Source organism: Procambarus clarkii, chromosome 1 (genome assembly GCF_040958095.1).
Source record: "Procambarus clarkii isolate CNS0578487 chromosome 1, FALCON_Pclarkii_2.0, whole genome shotgun sequence".
NCBI lineage: Eukaryota > Metazoa > Arthropoda > Malacostraca > Decapoda > Cambaridae > Procambarus > Procambarus clarkii.
Window position 1 is genome coordinate 43,430,386 of NC_091150.1, and position 24,173 is coordinate 43,454,558.

The 24,173-nt window shown below is 43.0% G+C and overlaps 1 protein-coding gene across 1 annotated transcript in view; it reads right to left on the reverse strand.

Annotated features, from left to right (window-relative positions):
* LOC123747813 (LIM homeobox 1) overlaps positions 1-24,173 on the reverse strand; it is a 62,773-nt gene that overhangs the window by 37,397 nt on the left and 1,203 nt on the right. The gene's annotated exons all lie outside the window — the stretch shown is intronic.

Here is a 24,173-nt window from a genome sequence, read left to right on the forward strand (position 1 = left end):
AAAGAGCCAAAGCTCAACCCCCCGCAAGCACAATTAGGTGAGTACAATTAGGTGAGTACACACACACTCACACACCTATTCCCATCCAAGCTTAGTGTTTTTTCCCCGCTCCCACCTCATCACCTTCTCCATTCTTTCCTTCTAATCTTTTTCTCTTCCCCCTGGGCTTCCTTTCTGGTTACCTGCCTTTGTCCCTCTCTCCATCCAGCACCCGAATCTTCCCTGCCCCCCTCCTCCGTCTCCTCCCCAACACCTACCCCTGTAGACTCTACTCCATCTCTTTCTCATCAATGCATATGTGGCCCCCGAACATTTCCCTCCGTCTCTTCTCCCCCTGCCCTAGTGGGGAGATCGGAGACAGAGGTTTCGGGGCAGGAGGCAGGAGACAGGAGACAGAAGGCAGGGGGCAGGAGACAGGAGACAGAAGGCAGGGGGCAGAAGGAGAAAGGCGAAAATAATAGCCGTTGAGGAAGGGGGAGGAGGAAAGGTTAGTTAGGATCCCCAACGGCTCTTCCCATTTTCCCCTCCCCCCCCCCCCACGCCTCCGTAAACTCCGTCTTCGACCCCCCACCGTTACCATAAAGCAAGGTGAGCACTACATCACCCAGGTGTTACCATAAACATGTCCACGTGGACGCCAGGGCCGGTCGATCTTGTCACCTTTGTCTTCATTACGCAGGCGGGGGTGAAGAGCCGCAGTTCCCGCATCACTAACGCACCGCCCGCCCCACAACCCGCCCCCCTGACGGAACATCCCACTAGGCAGTGCAATACCATGTAGGGTCAGAGTGAATGATTCAAGGTCAAAGTGAATGATTCAAGGCCACGGTGAATTATTCAACGACAGAGTGAATTAAGCAGGACTAAAGTGGTTCCTGAAGAGCTTTAAAGGGAAGTAAATCACACAGAGGGGCTGTTGTGGTTCCAGTTCATTCCCCCAGGGCCCTCGTGGTTCCAGTTCATTCCCCCGGGACCTGTGTGGTTCCAGTTCATTCCCCCCGGGGCCCTCGTGGTTCCAGTTCATTCCCCAGGGGCCATTGTGGTTCCAGTTCATTCCCTCGGGACCCTCGTGGTTCCAGTTCATTTCCCCGGGGCCTGTGTGGTTCCAGTTCATTCCCAGGGCCATTGTGTTCCATTTTCCAGATTCCTTGTGTTCCAGTTCATTCCATACTGTTTGCGTACCAGTTCATTCCATACTGTTTGCGTACCAGTTCTTTCCAAAGACCTTTTGCGTTCTATACATCGTTTCAATTTTGTCAGCGTGCGAGCTCTCCAGGGCAGCTCTCACGGTCACCCTACGCTCTCCAAGCACTCCGGCGTCCGGGCTCCTGTGTGCTGGGTTGAGTGACTATTTACACTGCGTATTTTTACAACGATAATCTTAATACTGAGTTTTAGATTTTAATCTGAATTAAATTGGATAAGCATTAGCGTAAACTTTTTATGTTCTGTGTTTCACACTTCAAAACTTGGCCTAAGTATCATGTAAATTATCCAACTGAAAAGCATATGTCTAATGTAAATCTGACTAGCTAAGTCTTCAAGAAACAAGCACAGCAAACGTGATTTACACTGGTAAAATGCATTGGAAAAATGCTATAATTTCCCATGAAACAAACATCACAAAAGTTCTATTTTTATCAGCTTCACAATCTGGAAAAAATTGGACAAAATAATGTACTTTTCTGCATTTTAATTCCAGTCTTCTCTTTTTTGTCCTTTTTTTTTGTTTTGCTTTTTTTGGAGTAGGAGTGGATGGTTCCCGACCAGAGTCGTGACGAGCCTGGAGCAGTATCTGGCTCTCATCACTCACGACCCTTGCCCCTGGCTGCTACGACCCCAAGCTTCTACTACCCCCCAACCACTCCTGCCCCCCAGCACCAAACAATCGTTCTTGTACCCGAAACCCTTGCCCGCACCTGTGACAAAAACCCACATGCCTTCCGGGGGAATTTCAGCTGCCCCAGGTCCGTGAAACACTACATCATCGCCCAGATGCAACAGTTCACAGCCCGTAGACCCCGAAGCACCGACCCACAGTCGCAAAACACAAGCTTACAGCCCCTAAACACCAGCCCATTGTCCCAAAGTACCCGCCGACTGTCCCGAAGTACCCGCCGACTGTCCCGAAGTACCCGCCGACTGTCCCGAAACACCAGGCCACAGCCTTGAAACACCATCCCACTGCCCCGAAGCAGTAACCTACAGCCCAAAGCCGCCAGCTAAGATGACTCTGGAATCTGGACCAGCCGGAGCATCCAGGGCCTCCCCCCCTCCTTCCCCTTAAAGAACCCTCCCAGGGGCGGTAGATCGCTGCCGTCCCATATTCCTTTCTTCCTGTCCCAGCTACTTATCCAACCCAAGCCCCTGTCTGCTGCGGCTCAGGCCTCACCCCTCAACTCCCCGTCCCATGAAATCCCCCAAGACAGTACACACCATCCCGTTGCCATCAACTGGAGTCCCAGCCCCTAAATATTTATTTGCCGCAGTACGGCCTCTCTATCCACGCTCCTCCCCTCTCCCTCTCACTCTGGCGTTGCTCCTCCTCCTTCTCCTCTCCTTGCCATACCGTTTTCTTGTTGCTCCTCCCCTCTCTGCCAGCCCCTCCCCGTCTCCAGTTTATCCAGGGATCAAGGGGGAGAAGCCCCACCAGCGCCACCAGCTCCCTGTCTCTCCCGGTCTACAAGTACAGAGCTAGCAGCACCTTTGTTATAGATCGCAGAAAGGTGATCTTCAAGTCACGAATGATTTGTTTGGAGTAGGGCCTTATCACCTTTGTAGAGTTAAGGCTACCAAAACTGCTTACTGACCATCACGTGTAAAATACTTTCGTCTAGAATACAGTGTAGGACTACAGTAAGCTCTGGGTGTATTCACAGAGTAGCGGATAATACACCTCTCGGTGTGTCTCTTGCATGACATTATAAACTTAAGCAGTTAAGTTAATACAAACTAAAATAAATTCCGATTAAGAGAAAACTATACTATGAACATTATGGCTTAAATCGAAAAATTCGGATAAAATTGACTTCCAAAGACTTACGTCGAAAAATTATATTACAATTATGACGCTTAATTCAAACGGAAATTATTAGGTGAAGTCCAGATGAAACACTACATGCTAAGAGAGTCAATTAATCCAGTCGATAAAGTCAGTTGCTTTACGGACTAATTTAGACAAAAATCATTGAACTAGCCTAAAATCACGAGCACCGTTTTGTACTTTAATAGACATAACTCGCAAGAGATATGTCTATTGACTGACAGGAGACACTCAAAGCCTAAATAAATTAAAGGCAAGAATATGGAGTTTTTATATCGATCAATCACCTTAAAATGATGGGAATACTGGACATAGTGCCAGTGATCATATCACGGAACTCCAGCTCCCTGAACACTGAAATCAGAGTGAATAATGTCTAGTAATCTTGTCATTAAATCTCAACAAGCGCCTCTTAAATACATTTCATGTGTAATATTTTATATTAACTCCATAAATTCCAAAAGTTATCAATCATGGCAACACTAAGTTAGAGGAACTCGATATCTTTCTTCTCTTAAACAAAAAAAAAAGTTTCCCGGGAAAATTATCTGGACTTGTAACTAAAATCGTGGTTTTGTATATTTAATGTAGAAAACGGAAAATGTAAGGGCAAAATTTACACGGTAAGTTAAGCACTATTTATATAGAAGTCAGCTTCACAGTCTAAGGGCAAGCAGTACCATCTCGTCCGTGAAAAGTGAAAATACCGAGTTCTTACATCAAAGAAAAACAAGCTACTTTAGCAAAACAATAAAAAAGCTAGTAGTCTATTCATCATCACCCACAATTTTCAACTACGTTTGGATATTTTCCTCATTTAATTTGTCAATCAGAAAACTTTCATAAATTCTAAAAAATTAACAGAAAGTTAAACCATCAGGGAAAGTTTTCCTGTCCACCTAACTTTCCCAAAAGACTCAATACTTCCTTAGTGTACAGGCTAACAAGAAACAATAATTCAGAAACCCTAATAAATGAATCTTATAAGCAGAGCAAAGCACTGTGTGTGTGTCTGGAATAACTAATAGTTATGATAATGGAGAAGCGATGGCACTTGTATACGCGAGATGAAGCAAGGCGTCGAACAAAGTTGTCAAGCCTCCACCAGCATGCCTGGGATGCCGTATCATCGGCTTGGGTTCCTACGTTTCTGGCTTGGCAAACCATTGTTAACTGAGTGGTAAATCGAGAGAAGCGTCTGGATCAACACAAACCCTTTTGTTTACATACAGTTGGTGCAGTCTGGTTGACTGTGATCGTATGAAGGCTAATCGCCTATTCCACTTAGATTTACATCAGATATATATCCATTTCATACAACAGAGAAGTCGAGCCTATGCTCTGGGTACTCCCAAGTTAACGTCTGAGACAATTACACTTAAGAGCAAGTTGCATGAGGCGTTTGCTTGAGAGTGTCCAGAGAACAGGCTGGAATCCTCTTCACGGCTCCTAGTGATTACCTCATTAATACATCATGTTAATGTGATTTCTCTATGCAAAGAAAGTTTACTCAGGCCACAACCCAGTCTTCGCTACCAGCATCCAACAATCAATCTGTGTGATCAATCAAGACGATCAGTGTGTGTGTGTGTGTGTGTGTGTGTGTGTGTGTGTGTGTGTGTGCAACAGGATGTCCAGCCATTGTGCGCTAGTCTGTAGTGCATGTTAGTCATGCGCTGAATCCAGTCTTCGCTACCAGCATGCAACAGATAAATGTGTTGCCATTGAGCGCGAGGAGCCCGCCAGCCGACCACCCGAGCGGCAGTGTTGTATGCGTCTGATGTGACTCGTCCAAAAAAAAAAAAAAGTGTCAAAATTATTTTACGCATCATTGCGGGTGAAACATAAATAGGGTACGCGCCCAAACCGTTTCATGCGTCACTGCGGGTGAAAGATATGCGTCATAATGGTTTCACGCTTGATTGATGCGTCAGAATATGCGTCAGTCCAGTTATACGCGTCATGCCAACATCTGCTATACCAACATTCGACGTTAAACATTTATGTTCGCATTATCTATACAAATTCACATATTCGTTAAAACTCGCCCATCAGTTGTAAAACATGCAGGTATTTTATTTTATGGCGTTTAAATACGTCGTTTACTTTGTAGTTTGGGAACGAAGCTTGCCATAATGCGTAAGTATGCATTTTTAACGCATATTCCCTTCTTACAAGACAATTATAATTAGCACGCACACTTTTGTTCCAAATATATAGATAAAAATATAAGTACGCTGCCTCGGCTTGTTCCGGCGACGCCATTAAACCGTCGAGTGCATGTATACCGCTGAAGCCAATAAATGCTAATATTTTGCTGTAGAACACATGCAGCGAAATGTATACCTTCAAATTTATTAAAAAAATGTAATAGACCAATTCGAATCCCATCACCCTTAGGCTAGATAAGTACTGGCACGAAAGCGCGCGCGCGCGCGCGCGTGTGTGTGTGTGTGTGTGTGTGTGTGTGTGTGTGTGTGTGTGTGTGTGTGTGTGCGCGCACGTGTGTGTATGCAACAGGATGTCCAGCCATTGTGCGCTAGTCTGTAGCGCATGTTAGTCATGCGCTGAACTTGATGTCTTGCAGTCGCTATGCTAATAAAATGCCATTAATAAACTCACAGGACACAGGGATACTTACACCGAGCTGTACACCCTGCTCCTCGGTGTATATACACCCAGAGTTTACTCCAGGACCGAACATTGGACAGATGTACCGACCCAGTCTTGAATTATGCTCAGGGGTGAAGTATACTTGCTGGTTGATCAGTAAACTCGGGTAGTAACCTTAATAACCCTCCAGAGGTTAATAGGTCTCAAGCAAACAAGAAACCAAACAGACACGGACACATTACACCCACACAACCAGTCAAACTTCCCTAAAGGAGCAGACCCCGTTCAGATTTGCATACTTAAAAGCGAAATATATACACGTTAATACGCAGGCGATGAGTCACAATAACGTGGCTAAAGTATGATGACCAGACCACACACTAGAAGGTGAAGGGACGACGACGTTTCGGTCCGTCCTGGACCATTCTCAAGTCGATTCAACAATCGACTTGAGAATGGTCCAGGACGGACCGAAACGTCGTCGTCCCTTCACCTTCTAGTGTGTGTGTGGTCTGGTCATCACGTTAATACACTCAGGCAACCAAAAAACATATACATGGAAACCACAAGAGATAAATAGTCAAGCAGGCAGGCATGAATGGGACATTCAATAGTAAATATTGTCTACCAAATCCTGCAGTCAAAATATTTTATCAAGCACATGGCATGGCTACACAATAGACACTACACATAAAAATCACAGATCATACACACACAATATTAAAAGCATTTTAGTTAACGCAAAGTCAAATTTGCAAGTGTTGAAAAAAATGCTCATGTTGCAGAAACTGAGAAAACGATTGTTTCAAGCACTTTGAAAATTGCTTATATAAGCACTAAGGATTTTTTTAATGTTGCAAGACTTGTATAAATTCTATTTTCAATAAATTATTTTTTTTACACGTAAATAATACTCTAAAACACAAAGGTAGGAAACACTTGATAATATTTAACCATTATAATTGTTATATTTAACCATTATAATTGTTATATTTAACTATTACAATTGTTCGGGTAATTATTAGATTATTAATATACACGAACATACTGTGCAAATGTTATGGTAATTATATGCATAAGAACAAACTTGGAATGCACTATCGAATTCTACAATGGTCATTTTCATTTTGTTTTGTTATATTGGTATGATAATTATTAATATTTATATACGATCATTATACTGTGTTATTTTTTTCTTGGACACGCGGCGCTCAGCCGGTGTCGCGGCGCTCAGCCGGTTTCGCGGCGCTCAGCCGGTGTCGCGGCGCTCAGCCTGTGTCGCGGCGCTCAGCCGGTGTCGCGGCGCTCAGCCGGTTTCGCGGCGCTCAGCCGGTGTCGCGGCGCTCAGCCTGTGTCGCGGCGCTCAGCCTGTGTCGCGGCGCTCAGCCGGTGTCGCGGCGCTCAGCCGGTGTCGCGGCGCTCAGCCGGTGTCACAGCGCTCAGCTGGTGTCGCGGCGCTCAACTGGTGTCACAGCGCTCAACTGGTGTCACAGATATCATATATACACTAGTTAATGTGCTAATCAATTTCGTCTATTTTATTTACTCTCCGCAAATTACATAAAAATACACAGTTAAACAATACAAAAACTCAAATTACCAAAGACTTTAAAATGACTTAGAAATATCAAATTAATACAGACAAGCCGTATACATCAGAGCCGACAAGAAGTGTATTATACTAAATTTTCCACTCAATTCTGTGGAATAGTCAATGAGTGACGCTTCCAGCTGCATAATTCTCCACACTCGTATCGGGAGGGCAAACATTCAAATATATTTGAGCTTGATATTGACCGATGCATAAAATAACTATGGTATTACTTGGCCCCTCAAAAACATCAATGAATAAAAACGTGAAATCTGTAGAGGGGGGAGTTTACCGTGATAATACAGGACTGTGTAAATAATGAAATACGCTTCAGTCCCGATAAATATTTTGAAACTCGTAAAATATGCCTGGGATGCTTGTTGACGTGAAATCAATAAACATTATAAAATATATTCCCTCATATTTTTTCCCACGCGCGGCAAAGCAAAAATGTTACAGCAGTGAAAAAAAAATATATATATAAATATATATAAATATATATCTATTTTACTGAGGCAACATATATTTGTATACATAAACATTGCCGACCCATGATTTGAAATGTCAGTAACAGCCTCACATGCTGCCACCAGAGGGAAGCTCATCGCTAAAACTCGCTGTCAAATATTTATACAAGTCCTCGGTGTGTGACGTATTGATAAAGGTGAACACCACATGCTTCCATTTTCATATGGCTTAACAATACATTCCGCGATGACGTAGCAAATTATAAATGGCAAATATTACACTACGAAATATAACGTGGAAGACATGGTATAGAAACTTGAAATGCCAATGAATGACAGATATAATATATAACATTTATAAACAACATTTGATTATATCTTAGAATTGCAACATGGAAGTTTTCCTCCCAAGGGTGACTTCTCAAATCCCCCCCTTAATTGGGGAAAAAAGATAGACTGCTTCATATATACCTTCTTCAGGCAGGACAATATAGAGCATAATACACACATTAAGGAATCCCTCAACTATCCACACACAGTAACCATCCTGTCTGACTATCCACACACAGTAACCCTTCTGCCTAACTATCCACACACAGTAACCCTCCTGCCTGACTATCCACACACAGTAACCCTCTTGCCTGACTATCCACACACAGTAACCATCCTGCCTGACTATCCACACAGAGTAACCCTCTTGCCTGACTATCCACACACAGTAACCCTCTTGCCTGACTATCCACACACAGTAATCCTCTTGCCTGACTATCCACACACAGTAACCATCCTGCCTGACTATCCACACACAGTAACCATCCTGCCTGACTATCCACACACACAGTAACCATCCTGCCTGACTATCCACACACAGTAACCCTCCTGTCTGACTATCCACACACAGTAACCATCCTGCCTGACTATCCACACACAGTAACCCTCCTGTCTGACTATCCACACACAGTAACCATCCTGCCTTCCTATCCACACACAGTAACCATCCTGCCTGACTATCCTCACACAGTAACCCTCCTGCCTGACTATCCACACACAGTAACCATCCTGTCTGACTATCCTCACACAGTAACCCTCCTGCCCGCCTGACTATCCACACACAGTAACCATCCTGCCTGACTATCCACACACAGTAACCATCCTGCCTGACTATCCACACACAGTAACCCTCCTGCCTGACTATCCACACACAGTAGCCCTCCTGTCTGACTATTCACACACAGTAACCCTCCTGTCTAACTATCCACACACAGTAACCCTCCTGCCTGACTATCCACACACAGTAACCCTCCTGCCTGACTATCCACACACAGTAACCCTTCTGACTATCCACACACCAAAAAAATGTGATCAGAAAGCGGCATAATTATTGTATACCTAATTTTCCTGCATTTTATGTCAATATTAAACCTTAAAAACCCATTAAATCCACTTTAATGGCTGGTCCACATAATGCTGAAATGGCGTCTTTATCCAATTTACAAGTAAAACTTTTTCATCACAACAGTAAAAAAATATGCATATTATTCTCAATTTAATTAATTGGCCACACCTATTGTTGGCCCAAATAATCAACATCGTCAAGCTATCAATTGTGACGAGGGTTTCATATAGATAAATATGGGCCTCGTATAGAGGGGTCTGTATAGATAAACTATCTATACAATAGTTTACGTTGTATAGATAAACTATCTATACAATAGTTTACCTTGTTTTCCGAGCAATAAACTTGCTCGATGTTCAACACTCACTATCCCAACTTTTCCGCGTCCTCTTGGCTACTGCTATTCTGGCAAGGGTCCTTAGATGTCCCTTGTTTTGCATACACATTATATATATATATATATATATATATATATATATATATATATATATATATATATATATATATATATATATATATATATAAATGGAAGGGAGTACCACCTCTAGCTGGAAGAAGGGGGGACCCATAGCCTCGGAGGAAACCACGCATAACGCATTAGAGGGACATATATATATATATATATATATATATATATATATATATATATATATATATATATATATATATATATATACATAGTTGAAAAGGCAGTGATGATTAAAATTCATGTCCCACTGGCTTGTAAGACCCAGACTGGTTCACAAATACACTGACACATTAGGGAGAAAGGACTTCCTGTCTCGCTGGATCAGAAGTGGTGAATCCTGACCAACTCGACACTTCCGATCACTAGGCTTGGGGTGGACACCTTGCCATTGCTGGAGACTAGTTCATAATAAATGTATGTGCGCGTTATGTGTGTAATAATAATAATAAGCTGCATGTTTGTGGACAATGTTATTGCGTACAGTAATTTCGCTGGAGTTTAGGACGCAGGCGCGGACTTGAGAGCGTATAAGACAGGAAGTAGCGTGAGAGTGAACTGAGAATACGTACATAGGAGTATATACACGTGGACGCAGACACGGTATGCGATATCATCGTGGGCGTGGGCAAGTAGCAGCGTAGGAGAACGAGTGTAGTTGTGTAGGAGTGTGAGAGCAGGGAGAGCGCGGAAGATGCTGGCTCGGGCGTGTAAGAGAGCAGCCAGGGCCTAACGACCCCTCCTCCTCCCAGCGTGCAAAACGCCAGACAATACCTGCCCTCGACAGCTCTCGAAATTACAACATATTTCTTGCCCGGCACAGCGTGGAAATACGCCGACTATTGATTGTCCCCGCCAGGATTTTTAACTGAGGGGTGGGGAGAATTTCGCTGTCGTGAGGTACAAGGCTGTTCAAAACGTTGCATTTTGGTGACTTTGGTGGTTAGGAGAGGATAGAAACGGTAGACAGTGGCTGAGGAACAAGGAGGAGGAGGAGGAGCAGCAGCAGCAGCAGCAGCAGCAGCAGCAGCAGCAGCAGCAGCGGCAGCAGCTGGACTAGGAAACGAAGAACGCGACGAAAAGACGAATGGGATATATGTAAAGTTGTTATTCACTCAGCCCACAGGGGTATGAGGGCTATATTTACACGCCTGTACACACGGAGGACCATAATTAGCCATGATAATGTGCGAACTGACGACAAAACCAATAAGATTATACCCGCAGGATGAATAAGGCCACATTATTTGGGTTGTCATATGTGTTGAGAGTTGGTAAAGGAATTTCGGTATCGACACTGGTGCTAGAAGAGAAGTGTACACAAATTACTTATATAACACCGTGCACTGAGAGTTGAGTAAACTATGGGTAGTATAAAACAGTGTTGAGATAATGTGCAGGAAGTAGAAATTAGAGACAGAATGACAAAGTGGGAGAGAAATAGAGAGGAGAGAGGAGGGAGGAAATACAGACAGGATCAAAGGTCTGATGGAAGTGTGAAGTTTAGACTGGTTCGCGGGATTTTTTGTGTTGAGCAAGAGGGGAGGGAAACGTATGTTGTTAAGAACACTCCAAGCTCGTTGTGTTGCTTCACCTGCGACAACACACGACAGGGAAACACGTGTTGTTAAGAACATACCAATAGTGGAAATCGGTCTGTGTATAATAATTCCGGATGAGGTCAACATTGGATGGATGGGTGACTGCGCGGGCAGTCGAGAACAACCCAATCTCTCACATGATTTTTTTTACCTTATCGTAGCCAACGTTACGAATGTAACCTATTAAGAAAAGTAACGGCTCACAAACATTTACGTTTTCCATGCACCGGACTCGATAGGTTAGGCTGGTTACGTGGGTTCTTACAGTTCTAGTTAAGCTAACAGGTTGGATTTTTTACGGAGCGGTAGATTAAGAGACTGGTATGCTTCCCCAGCTAGGAAGGACTTCGATAAATCTAATTTTCGTATTGGTCCCGACAATATGTCATACAATATTTCACTGCTGTTGTCTCGTCTGCGACTACACAGGTCGGGAAGGAAAAATCGATCTAGAACACATATTATCTGTATTTGAGTAAAATCTGATGGGCGCCTGACAGCTGGGTGGACAGAGCTTCGGATTCGTAGTCCTGAGGTTCCGGGTTCGATCCCCGGTGGAGGCGGAGACAAATGGGCAAAATGTGTCTTTCACCCTGATGCCCCAGTTACCCTAGCAGTAAATTAGGTACCTGGGAGTTAGACAGCTGCTACGGGCTGTTTCCCGGGGCCCGGGTGTGTAACAAAAAGGAGGCCTGGTCGAGGACCAGGCCGCGGGGACGCAAGCCCCGAAATCATCTCAAGATATTCTGTTGTATGGAGAACGACACGTACATAAATGGAGTTTTATAAATATTCGTGGCAACATGATGGGTACGAATCAAGAGATAGCAAATAGGCTATCACTGATAACATGAGGCTATACTGGACACGACGATAGCCTATGATCGGTGACAATCAAATAATTTAGGCCAAGCCAAGCGGCGCAATTTTCATAAAGAAAATAAAAAAAAAATGGGAAAATATTAAAATGAAAGCAATGAAAAATTTTGTGTAAAGAAGGCAAAGAAAAGAAAACCTTTCTTTTTTACTTCTTTGAAAAAGAAGGCAAAACCCGGAATATGTTCCTTCCACCGCACACACACACACACACACACACACACACACACACACACACACACACACACACACACACACACACACACACACACACACACACACCCAACATGCCAGCGTGTCCCTCTACGGCCAGACTCATCAATCACGCACACGCCAGTTTCAACACTTACCGATTTTACGAATGCAAGGCCAGGCCGCCTCCCCCCTCAATCATCAATTTGTTATCTTCTTCTTTCACAGAAAAGCAGTAATTTGCCAACCGACAATTTTCTGACCTCGATGATCAAAATACCAGAGAATCACACAAGGAATGTATATCATGTGAATGTGTATGTATTATGACATATATACCAGCTACCTTTCCAGCACCTCAATGTGGCAGTTCTGAGGGGAAATGCATACTGGATTAGTGTTTCTTGCCTGGCAGCCGAGGGATTCTAATATTCTAATATATATGCTTTATTGAGTAATGAATTGTTGAAAGAATGATGACAAAAATGGGCAGGATTTGATTACAAGAGGGCGAGCCGCTTCGATATCCGAGGACATGTGGAGGTGCGCGTCAAATAACAATGGTAGCAGTAAGTTATGACAAGCCGTACGGCAACACGCTCACACAACGCACAAGGAAAATATACAACTACCCCAAACTGCGAAGGGTCTTCACCAACCCTTCCTAGAATAGGTCGTCTTGAAGTGCTAGGTCGCGAAGCTATACGACACATACACCACGCAGGATACCGCGGGGGCGTGAGGCTATACAACCTTATCCCCATTCCCTTCACTTGGACTGTATGGGTCTCGAACGCATACAGCCTTATGTTGCTGATATCTGGCAGTACTAACAAGGGGAAGAGGACTTGGTTACCAAGATTGTAATTCACAAGTTTATTGCAAATAAGACTTATAATGAGTAATGATATCAACGAATGCCTTCAACAAGAGGAATTCAACAACAAAACATGAAATATTGGCATTTTATACCCTTAAGATTATAATAAATCTTTCCTAGCCTAGCCCATAATGCTTAAATATTAAACCTCATATTTAAAGGAGGAAGGTGACGACCAACAACTGGGATCAGAGACGCTGGATGAGCCTGATAAGATCGGAAGTGGTGAGATGAGGGGAGGATGGAGGCCACCCCACCCCACCCCACCCTTTAGCAGTGCCCGTAGAGCCGGGGAACCGCTGTGTGGATGTTGGGGGTCCTCTGTGATGCCTGTGTGTGTGTGGGGGGGGGGGATTGAGGTCATTGTGGAGGGGGAGGAGGTGTTATAGCTGCGTCGGTATTGTGGTGGGATGGACCGCTGCGTCGGTATTGTGGTGGGATGGACATCCCGCCACACATTGTGGTGGGATGGACCGCTGTGTCGGTATTGTGGTGGGATGGACCGCTGTGTCGGTATTGTGGTGGGATGGACCGCTGCGTCGGTATTGTGGTGGGATGGACCGCTGTGTCGGTATTGTGGTGGTGGGGGAGGGACCATTGCGTCGGGGTATGTGAAGTTGCAATGCGGCTGCAGTATAGAATGGACCACTACGCTATATGGTCATAAACAAACCGTTCTGCTCCCTACCTGGGGGTCGAACAGCGCACTGCTGATCGGGAAGAGGAAGGTGAAAGGGCCCTACTGATCACGGGGGGGAGGGAGGGGTAGAGGATAGCGCTCTCCTAGCCTTGAAGGGGGGATTGACCATGGAGGAGGGAGGGGGAGAGAGAAGAGCACGCTCGCTGAGTAACCTCCCAGCATACACCATAAACGAGAGTATATTTTGTGAGTATTTTGAATATATTTTGTGAGTATTTTGAATTTTGCCCCGAGGGGGCGAGTATATTGGGCAGCGTCACTCATCACGTGAGTGGACACACCGCCAATAGCAGCATGTACAACACTCCCCAAAAGGAAGAAAACCCGCTGGGTTGTTCATCATGTCACTTTAACCCAGACACAGCTGGAACTTGCATAACTGCCTCACGTGAACAGCTTTTGAGACTAGATACAAATATATGCATGTTATATTCCATATATACATATGAAAGTTATGTATGTGACGGCTATATGACAATTGTCATATGTAAGAGCACACATGCTGAGCACGAAATTAAATAATATATATATATATATATATATATATATATATATATATATATATATATATATATATATATATATATACATATATATATATATATATATATATATATATATATATATATATATATATATATATATATATATATATATATATATACACACACACACGTGTGTGTGTGTGTGTGTATGTGTACTCACCTAGTTGTGTTTGCGGGGGTTGAGCTCTGGCTCTTTGGTCCCGCCTCTCAACCGTCAATCAACAGGTGTACAGATTCCTGAGCCTATTGGGCTCTATCATATCTACACTTCAAACTGTGTATGGAGTCAGCCTCCACCACATCACTTCCTAATTCATTCCATTTGTCAACCATTCTGACACTAAAAAAGTTCTTTCTAATATCTCTGTGGCTCATTTGGGCATTCAGTTTGTGTGTGTGTGTGTGTGTGTGTGTGTGTGTGTGTGTGTGTGTGTGTGTGTGTGTGTGTGTGTGTGTGGTGAAGCGTGTCTGTGTATCCAGAACATGGGCGGGTGACAGGACAAGACACAGTGGTAAGGACAATACAGCTTCCGCTGGTATTTAGAATAGTCTGCGGCTTTATTTGGCGGTCACCTGTTGCCAGTCTGCGCCACACCCAATACATCCCTGTTGTCACCCTGCGCCACACCAAATACATCCCTGTTGTCACCCTGCGCCACACCTAATACATCCCAGTTGTCACCCTGCGCCACACCCAATACATCCCCGTTGTCACCCTGCGCCACACCCAATACATCCCAGTTGTCACCCTGCGCCACTCTCCAAATTTCACGCAGCAGGTTACTCAGTAGACAAAATAGTGAAGTTCTTGCGAGGATCAAGTATAACACTTGGGGTTATACTTGAAAAATTTGTTTACTGAGAATTATATAAAATATATATATAAATGTAATAATTTCCCTTGTAAATTAATGTAAATATAATCTCCAATATTGTAAATCATTTAAAGAAAAATAAGTATAACATTTAGGGGGTGTAAAGTTCATGTTCTGTGATAATGACACACTTGTTTAATGAGAATTATACTACTGTATATGTAATGTAGTATTGCATTGTAACATTTCTGTATATGATTTATATTGTATTTTATTAAATAAAGATAAAAAATGGATCAAATTTATATACTGAGGTAAATGTGGTGTTTTCGTAGACGTGAGAGAGAGAGAGAGAGAGAGAGAGAGAGAGAGAGAGAGAGAGAGAGAGAGAGAGAGAGAGAGAGAGAGAGAGAGAGAGAGAGAGAGAGAGAGAGAGAGAGAGAGCAGTACCTGTACAACATCTACACAGCACTCGTCACCTCTGTAAAGAGATCACCCGAGTTCATCCCCCACTTTAATGTGGTTTGCTGACCATTAAGAAGTATTAACATCTCTGTTGAAATTAGTTTGTTATTGGCCAAACAGCGATTAGGCTAAGTATTCCAAAAAAGCTTTCTTTTTACCATACGATATTTTAAATTCAATTTCTGCGACTGGTAAAATAGCCGTTCTGGACGAAGATTCCACACGTGTTTGTGTGCACATACGAAACCTGTACATCTTTAATCAACCACGTTGGCTTAGTTTCCAATTGTTAAATAGTTTATGAGCTCCGAAGCTCTATACGAGGTTGTCTATAATAATAAACTTAAAGTCGCAAAGTTTCGAGAATGGACTGTTTATATACAAGTTGGTCGCCAAGATGTACAGGCTTCGTAAGTGGACACTTAAATACTTGACGAGTCCTGGCCGTTGTGTGCACTCCCCCGGTATGCAAATTTTGTACTAATCTGTTACTAAATGAATATTCATATATCTTGGCGTTAGCAATTAGGATTCCTGCAACTTCAGCGTTCACTGATATTCTTCTCTCCTACTGAATTACCTCATCGTTATCTCAACTACTGGATTACCTCATCATTATCTCAACCACTGGATTACCTCGTCGTTTTCTCAACTACTGGATTACCTCGTCGTTATCTCAACTACTGGATTACCTCGTCGTTATCTCAACTACTGGATTACCTCGTCGTTATCTCAACTACTGGATTACCTCGTCGTTATCTCAACTACTGGATTACCTCATCGTTATCTCAACTACTGGATTACCTCCTCGTTATCTCAACTACTGGATTACCTCATCGTTATCTCAACTACTAGATTACCTCATCGTTATCTCAACTACTGGATTACCTCATCGTTATCTCAACTACTGGATTACCTCCTCGTTATCTCAACTACTAGATTACCTCATCGTTATCTCAACTACTGGATTACCTCATCGTTATCTCAACTACTGGATTACCTCATCGTTATCTCAACTACTGGATTACCTCATCGTTATCTCAACTACTGGATTATTTTTCCATCTCTTGTTCTCAAATTCCTAAATTTACGTTAGTTTAGCTATTTTTCCAATTATCAATTTACAACCATATGAGAGTGGGTGTCCTTGACTGCCCGAGGCTTAATAAGAGAGTCACAAGGTAGAAAATACTGAGCAGAGCCACATAATGAAACTGCAGCATTTGTGCACGGTCCATGACTCTTTATTGATCAGTAATGGACGAGATGTGCGCTTCCTGAAGCACCGAGTCGCCACCTCTCACCAGTCTCTGTCAGGAGGTCGTGAGGAGCCTGGTGGTGGTGGTGGTGATAGTGTGGAGCCTGGTAGTGGTAGTGGTGGTAGTGGTGAGGAGCCTGGTAGTGGTAGTGGTGGTGGTGGTAGTGGTGGTGGTCGTCGTGGGGAGCCTGGTAGTGGTAGTGGTGGTCGTGGTGAGGAGCCTGGTAGTGGTAGTAGTGGTGGTAGGCAGATGTGACAGAGTGAAACTAGTTTGTTACCTGTCTACGGTGGGCGGTTGTGGTGATAGTTGCCTAGGGTTGTGGTACAACTACCTACCACGTTAGGTAGTTGTGGTAGATGTTGTACATGGGGGGTGCTTGGTAGGTAGTGAGTGATGGTGCTCATATAGGTAAAAAAATGGTGGTGGTTCTAAGACGTAGTCTCTACCATTGAGGCCAGGGACGAGACACAACCACCAAAGCCAGGGGACGTTGGTTCTGAAGGACGTCATAGCTAAGGAACCTAAAGAGAAATAGACTAATTTTAATTAGGATATCTTCAGCTCCTCCTCTCATTGTCCTCGCGAGACTTGTTATCCTGCATCATGCGCGGCAAGAGTCGACGCAGACGCGCAAGGGAGGAACAGGGAGCAAAGGGAGCAAATCTCCCCACAAGCTCCCACAGAGGGAGCACATCCCCCCCCCAAGCTCCCACAAAGGGAGCACATCTCAACACGTCTGCCGCTGGTGAGAAATTCGCGGTTGTGATGAGCAAAAAAAGTGTCACGCGCTCTTTGGATCATGGGTTTACGCCCACGGTGACTAGGTGAGTACCAGGTGAGTGCGGTGGATGGTGACGGGTGATGAGTAGAGGAATGGGTGGGTGGTGGGGGGGGGGGGAGAAGGGTAAGGGTGAAGCTTGATTGGAAGGTTGAGAACGGGATACAAGTGTGGCGGGCCCAGCATGAGATGAGGGAAGGTATGCGTGTCATGCAGGTGAAGACGAGATGGGGTAAGGAGAGGACCGCATGGGGGGTGCCCGGAGGATGGGGGGAGGGCAGGAGAGGGGGATGAGGAAAGGCAGTGGTGATGGGGGGAGTTTAGAGGGGATGGGGGTGGGGGAAGCTAATGAAACAAGAGTGGTGATGGAAATGAGCCGAAGAGGAAAGTATAGATGACTGGACACAGTTGTATTGAGAGGGGAAAATGGGTTGCTGAGGAAGTGAGGGGGGTTGATAAGGAGTTAGTGAGGGGTGGATAAGGAGAGAGTGAGAGGGTGGATAAGGTGGGAGTGAGAGGGTGGATAAGGAGAGAGTGAGAGGGTGAATCAGGAGGAAGTGAGAGGACTGAACAGGAGAAACTGGATATACAGTAGTGGGGAAAAAATGATAAAAGAGGCACGATTAACTGAAAATGAAAGAGGGGAAATGAGAAAATACGTGATACCGGGCAGAAGCAAGAACAAGAAGGGGTGTAGGGAATAGGCAACTGGTGGCACCATGCACGCAAAATTATTTGAGGACTAAAACATAATAAAAAAATAATAAAAGGGAATGCAATTATCACAAATAATAATAACTACATCACTTGTAATTGTGGTTTAAGCTGTCGGGCGTAATAAGACTATTAGAAAGAGGTGGCCAATTCAATTTCTTTCTTTATTATGCACCCCATACCCATCCCATGGGCGGCCTAGTAGGCCGCCTGGTCCAACCATAGGAACTCTGGTAATATTTTTACCACTGAATAAACATCTTGAGCATTGGAATAAATCTGAGCATTGTTACTTTGTTTCATTGAAGTAGGAGAGAGAGAGAGAGAGAGAGAGAGAGAGAGAGAGAGAGAGAGAGAGAGAGAGAGAGAGAGAGAGAGAGAGAGAGAGAGAGAGAGAGAGAGAAAGAGAGAGAGAGAGAGAGAAAGAGAGAGAGAGAGAGAGAGAGAGAGAGAGAGAGAGAGAGAGAGAGAGAGAGAGAGAGAGAGAGAGAGAGAGAGAGAGAGAGAGAGAATAATTAGATCACCGTATCGCCCCTATCCCGTATCACCTCATTAGAATGACCACACAACCGTGACACACTACTGACCCTCCCAGAAGCGCTTAGGCAGTAAGGTTGCATAGCGCGCCCTGGCGTGATAATCATGCCAGACTACACACACACACACACACACACACACGGGGTCTGGTAGCTGAGTGGACAGCGCGAGGGACTAGTAATGCCCGAGTTCGAATCCCGGAGCCGGCAGAGACAAATAACCAGAGTTTCTTTCACCCTGATGCCCCTGTTATCTAGCAGTAAATAGGTACCTGGGAGTTAGACAGCTGTTACGGGCTGCTTCCTGTGGGAGGTGGGAGGGGGTGTTGGAAAAAAAAATTAGTTAATAGTAACAGTTAACTGACAGTTGAGAGGCGGGCCGAAAGAGCAGAGCTCAACCCCCGCAAGCACAACTAGGTGAACTAGATGAACACACAACTAAAAGGCACAATTTTAGTTGTGTATACACAATTAAATGAACAATTTGTTCATATAATACACAATTACACCGCGACAGCGGGTCGTCTGCCTGTAACACTGATACCTTATACCCACTCGAACACCTCAAGGTTATATTTCCCATATAGACGTCGCTTTGCAAAAACAGGCGAATAACTGAACCACTCGTTAACGATAGCGTTAATCTAAACGCTACAAACGATCTCCAACCAATCCCCACCCCTCGTCACCCAATTCCCCCCCCCTACAACCCCCCCCCCACCACCCGAGAAAATCGTCAAAATACTGTAATATTAATAACGGCAATTTACCCCATAAAGTGTCTTGGTGAAAATTATGGAATAATAAGAATGCGGCGCTCGAGACGCATGAAGTTTATGCGCATGTTGATGTGGGGTAAAGCCGTGTTGGCGCGGGTAATGCGGTAACGCTGATGTATCGAGTGCGAGAGGAAGGAGCGAGTGCGTAATGAGTGGTAACACTGGAGTGCGAGAGGGAGGAGTGAGTGCGTAATGAGTGCGAGAGTCGGCGTGGTGAGCGCTGCGCCGTGAACACCTTCGTCACGCCACTATAAATCATGAGGGTTTTCGCGGCCGCTGCTCAGTGTGTGTGTGTGTGTGTGTGTGTGTGTGTGTGTGTGTGTGTGTGTGTGTGTGTGTGTGTGTGTGTGTGTGTGTGTGTGTGTGCGTGTGTGTGTATGAGTGTGTGTGTGTGTGTGTGTGTGTGTGTGTGTGTGTGTGTGTGTGTGTGTGTGTGTGTGTGCGTGTACTCACCTAGTTGTGTTTGCGGGGGTTGAGCTCTGGCTCTTTGGTCCCGCCTCTCAACCGTCAATCAACAGGTGTACAGATTCCTGAGCCTATTGGGCTCTATCATATCAACACTTGAAACTGTGTATGGAGTCAGCCTCCACCACATCACTTCCTAATGCATTCCATTTGTCAACAACTCTCACACTAAAAAAGTTCTTTCTAATATCTCTGGGGATTTCTAATTTCTAAGATTTCTAAAATCTTTCTGTGTGTGTGTGTGTGTGTGTGTGTGTGTGTGTGTGTGTGTGTGTGTGTGTGTGTGTGTGTGTGTGTGTGTGTGTTCACCTAATTGTGCCTGTGGGGGGGATTGATCTTCGGTTTTCGGCCCCACTACTGACAGGCAATTTATTGACGTATAGGTTCCTGAGCCTATTGAGCTCTATCAAGTCTACACTTGAGATGTGAATAGAGTCTGCCTCTTCCACGTCATTTCCTACTAAAAAAATTTTCTAAAGTCTCTGTGGCTCATTTGAGTACTCAGTTTTTACCTGTATCCCCTTGTTCGTGTACCACCCGTGCGTGCTATACAGTCTGTATTCATCCTGTCAATTTTTCCTGAGAATTTTGTATGCGATAATCATGTCTCCTCTATATTTCCTGTCTTCCAGCGGCGCAAGTTCAATTCATGTCGCCTTTCCTCGTAACTCATACCTCGGAGTTCTCGGACTACTCTGGTGGGAAAACATTTCAACCTTTTCCAACGTCGTTTTGTGCATGACTAGGTGCGGGCTCCATGCTGGAGCCGCATACTCCAAGATTAGTCTGACATATGTGATACTTAAGGTTCTAAATGATTCCTTTCACAATTTTATGAAGACAGTTCTTATGTTAGCCAACCCCGCTTAAGCGACTGATGATATCCTTTTGTTGTGGGGGGTCAGGAGACAGGTTCAGTGTGATATCAACCAATACATCCTCTGCACGTTTCATGGAGGATTCATCTCACATTTGGTACCTTGTTTCAGGCCTCCTGCTCCTTCCACCTATCTCCATTATTTTACGTTAAACTCTAGTAGCCATTTGTTGGACCATTCCCTCAGTTTGTCTAGGTCATCTTGTAGTCTCTTTCTGTTACCCTTTCTCTTGAGCCTTCTCATAATTTTAGTGCCATCAGCAAATATTGAGAGGAACCAGACTGTTCCCTCTGTGTCCATGTGTACGTGTGTGTGTGAGGGCGCGTGACCTTATGTGACTCATTCCCCTCTAACCACTTGCATAAATATTTTTATATTATTAGTGTCTAAAAGCATTCATAGATAAACACACAAGTTATGTGTGTGTGTGTAGGTATATGTAACATCTGTTGTACCTAATATCCATAAATCAATACTTGGCCTTGTATGCAACGCCCTATTTGCCTAACAGACAGTGATTTATTTATTTTCAAATGTGTATTTTCAAATAGGTTTATTAGAAATAATATTATTATATTATATTAAGAACATGACTTACGGGCTTAGGCTAAGTAAGTTAGGTTTGATCAAATTTCTATGTAAGCTTTAACTCAAAAAAATATTAAAATCATATATAATATAATGGAAAACGTTATAATTCCAAATAATTTTGTTTATACATATATCTAATTTCAGGAAAACTCGGCTTGTTAGGAAACTTGGCCTATTAGGTACAATATATATATATATATATATATATATATATATATATATATATATATATATATATATATATATATATATATATATGTATGTATGTATATTTTGGAAGGGACCCAAAAATTCCCCTCTAATTCATTTTGTGTGTTTTTCTCCGAGGTTCACTTTGTTCAGACCTCGAAGGAAGAATTGAAACAGGAATTTCCTTAAGTACTTTCGTATTTAATAATACATCTTCAGAAAGAATGAAGATATATATATATATATATATATATATATATATATATATATGTCGTATCTAGTAGCCAGAATGCACTTCTCGGCCTACTATGCAAGGCCCGATTTGCCTAATAAGCCAAGTTTTCCTGAATTATTATATATTTTCTCTAATTTTTTTCTTATGAAATGATAAAGCTACCTATTTTATTATGTATGAGGTCAATTTTTTTTTATTGGAGTTAAAATTAACGTAGATATATGACCGAACCTAACCAACCCTACCTAACCTAACCTAACCTATCTTTATAGGTTAGGTTAGGTTAGGTAGCCGAAAAAGTTAGGTTAGGTTATGTAAGGTAGGTTAGGTAGTCGAAAAACAATTAATTCATGAAAACTTGGCTTATTAGGCAAATCGGGCCTTGCATAGTAGGCTGAGAAGTGCTCTCTGGCTACTAGGTACGACATATATATTCATATGTTGTACCTAGTAGCCAGAACTCACTTCTCGGCCTACTATGCAAGGCCCGATTTGCCTAATAGGCCGAGTAGTTTTCTTTATTTTCAATTTATTGTTTCCAATTAGTTTATTTGAATTATTATTATTATATTATATTAAGAACATAAATTATTGACTTAATTGTGTTAGTTTATGTTAGGTTAAGATAGGTTAGGTTAGGTTAGGTAGGGTTGGTTAGGTTCAGTCATATATCCACGTTAGTTTTAACTCAAATTAAAAAAAAAATTAACTCATACATAATGAAATGGATAGCTTTATCATTTCATAAGAAAAAATATTGAAAAATATATAAATTCAGGAAAACTTGGCTTATTACGCAAATCGGGCCTTGCATAGTATGTCGAGTACGACGTTCTGGCTACTAGGTACAATATATATATATATATATATATATATATATATATATATATTCATATTCATATATATATATATATATATATATATATATATATATATATATATATATATATATATATATATATATATATACACACACAGCTGTGTGTGTGTGTAAATCACGAAAAATAAACACGTGATTAAAAATGTGAGTGTGAGACCACGGAGGAAAACTGAAACAGGAATTTCCTTAAGGAAATTCCTGTTTCAATTTTCCTCCGTTGTCTGACACTGTCATAGGATGTATATATATATATATATATATATATATATATATATATATATATATATATATATATATATATATATATATATATATATATATATATATATATATATATAGAGTTAATCACGTGCTAATTGTGTATCACATGTTAATTTTCGTGATTTACACACATATACTCTATGTATATATTCCTTACATATAACTGAAGGGATTCAGTTCATTAGTTGCCAGATAATGAGGTAACTAGTGAAATGTTGATAACACGTGAGGTGTAAACAGGAGCGAGTGTGGTACTGGTAGGAAGCCCAACACTGTCGAATTATGAGGGCTGTTCCGCAACAAATATTGTCCTGGTGAGGGGAGTATTGTGATATTGGCGAGGGGAGGATTATAGTGGTGGTGAGGAGGGTATTGTGATGGTGAGAGGAATTATTGTGGTGGTGGTGAGGGGGAGTATTGAAGTGGCGATGCGGGAAATGTGGTAGAGGCGGCGCGGAAGTGTTGTGGCGGCGAGTGTGCGTGTTAAGAAGTCGGTCGGGCGAGGATAACATTAGCATAAACAGCTGTTTGAGTAGTGAAAACAAGCCAACTTGTTTGTGAATGACAGCCCGACCGCCTTCACATCCTTCAAGAACATTGTCTGCTTAACTCGTACAATACAGTTTGTCTCTCTAGAAGTTAAACACTGCTGGATACGATTCAATTATCTAAACTTTTATACTTTAATATTTTATTATTCGACAGAGCAAGAGTTCTTTCTCTCAGCAGAATCACAAGAATAATGGAGCATTTTATTTGTTGTCGTGAGCGCTAGTTATTACCGCGAGGGTGAACAAGTGCGCTCTATTTTGACAGCTGTGCTCGATCACCTTTGATGACGGAGCGGGAAAAATATATATACAATGCCCCGGCGGAATGCATAACTGAGGTGGCACGGGGGGGGAGGGGGGGAGGACCCCTACCCCACCCCTGAACGTGTTCACGATAATACGACTTA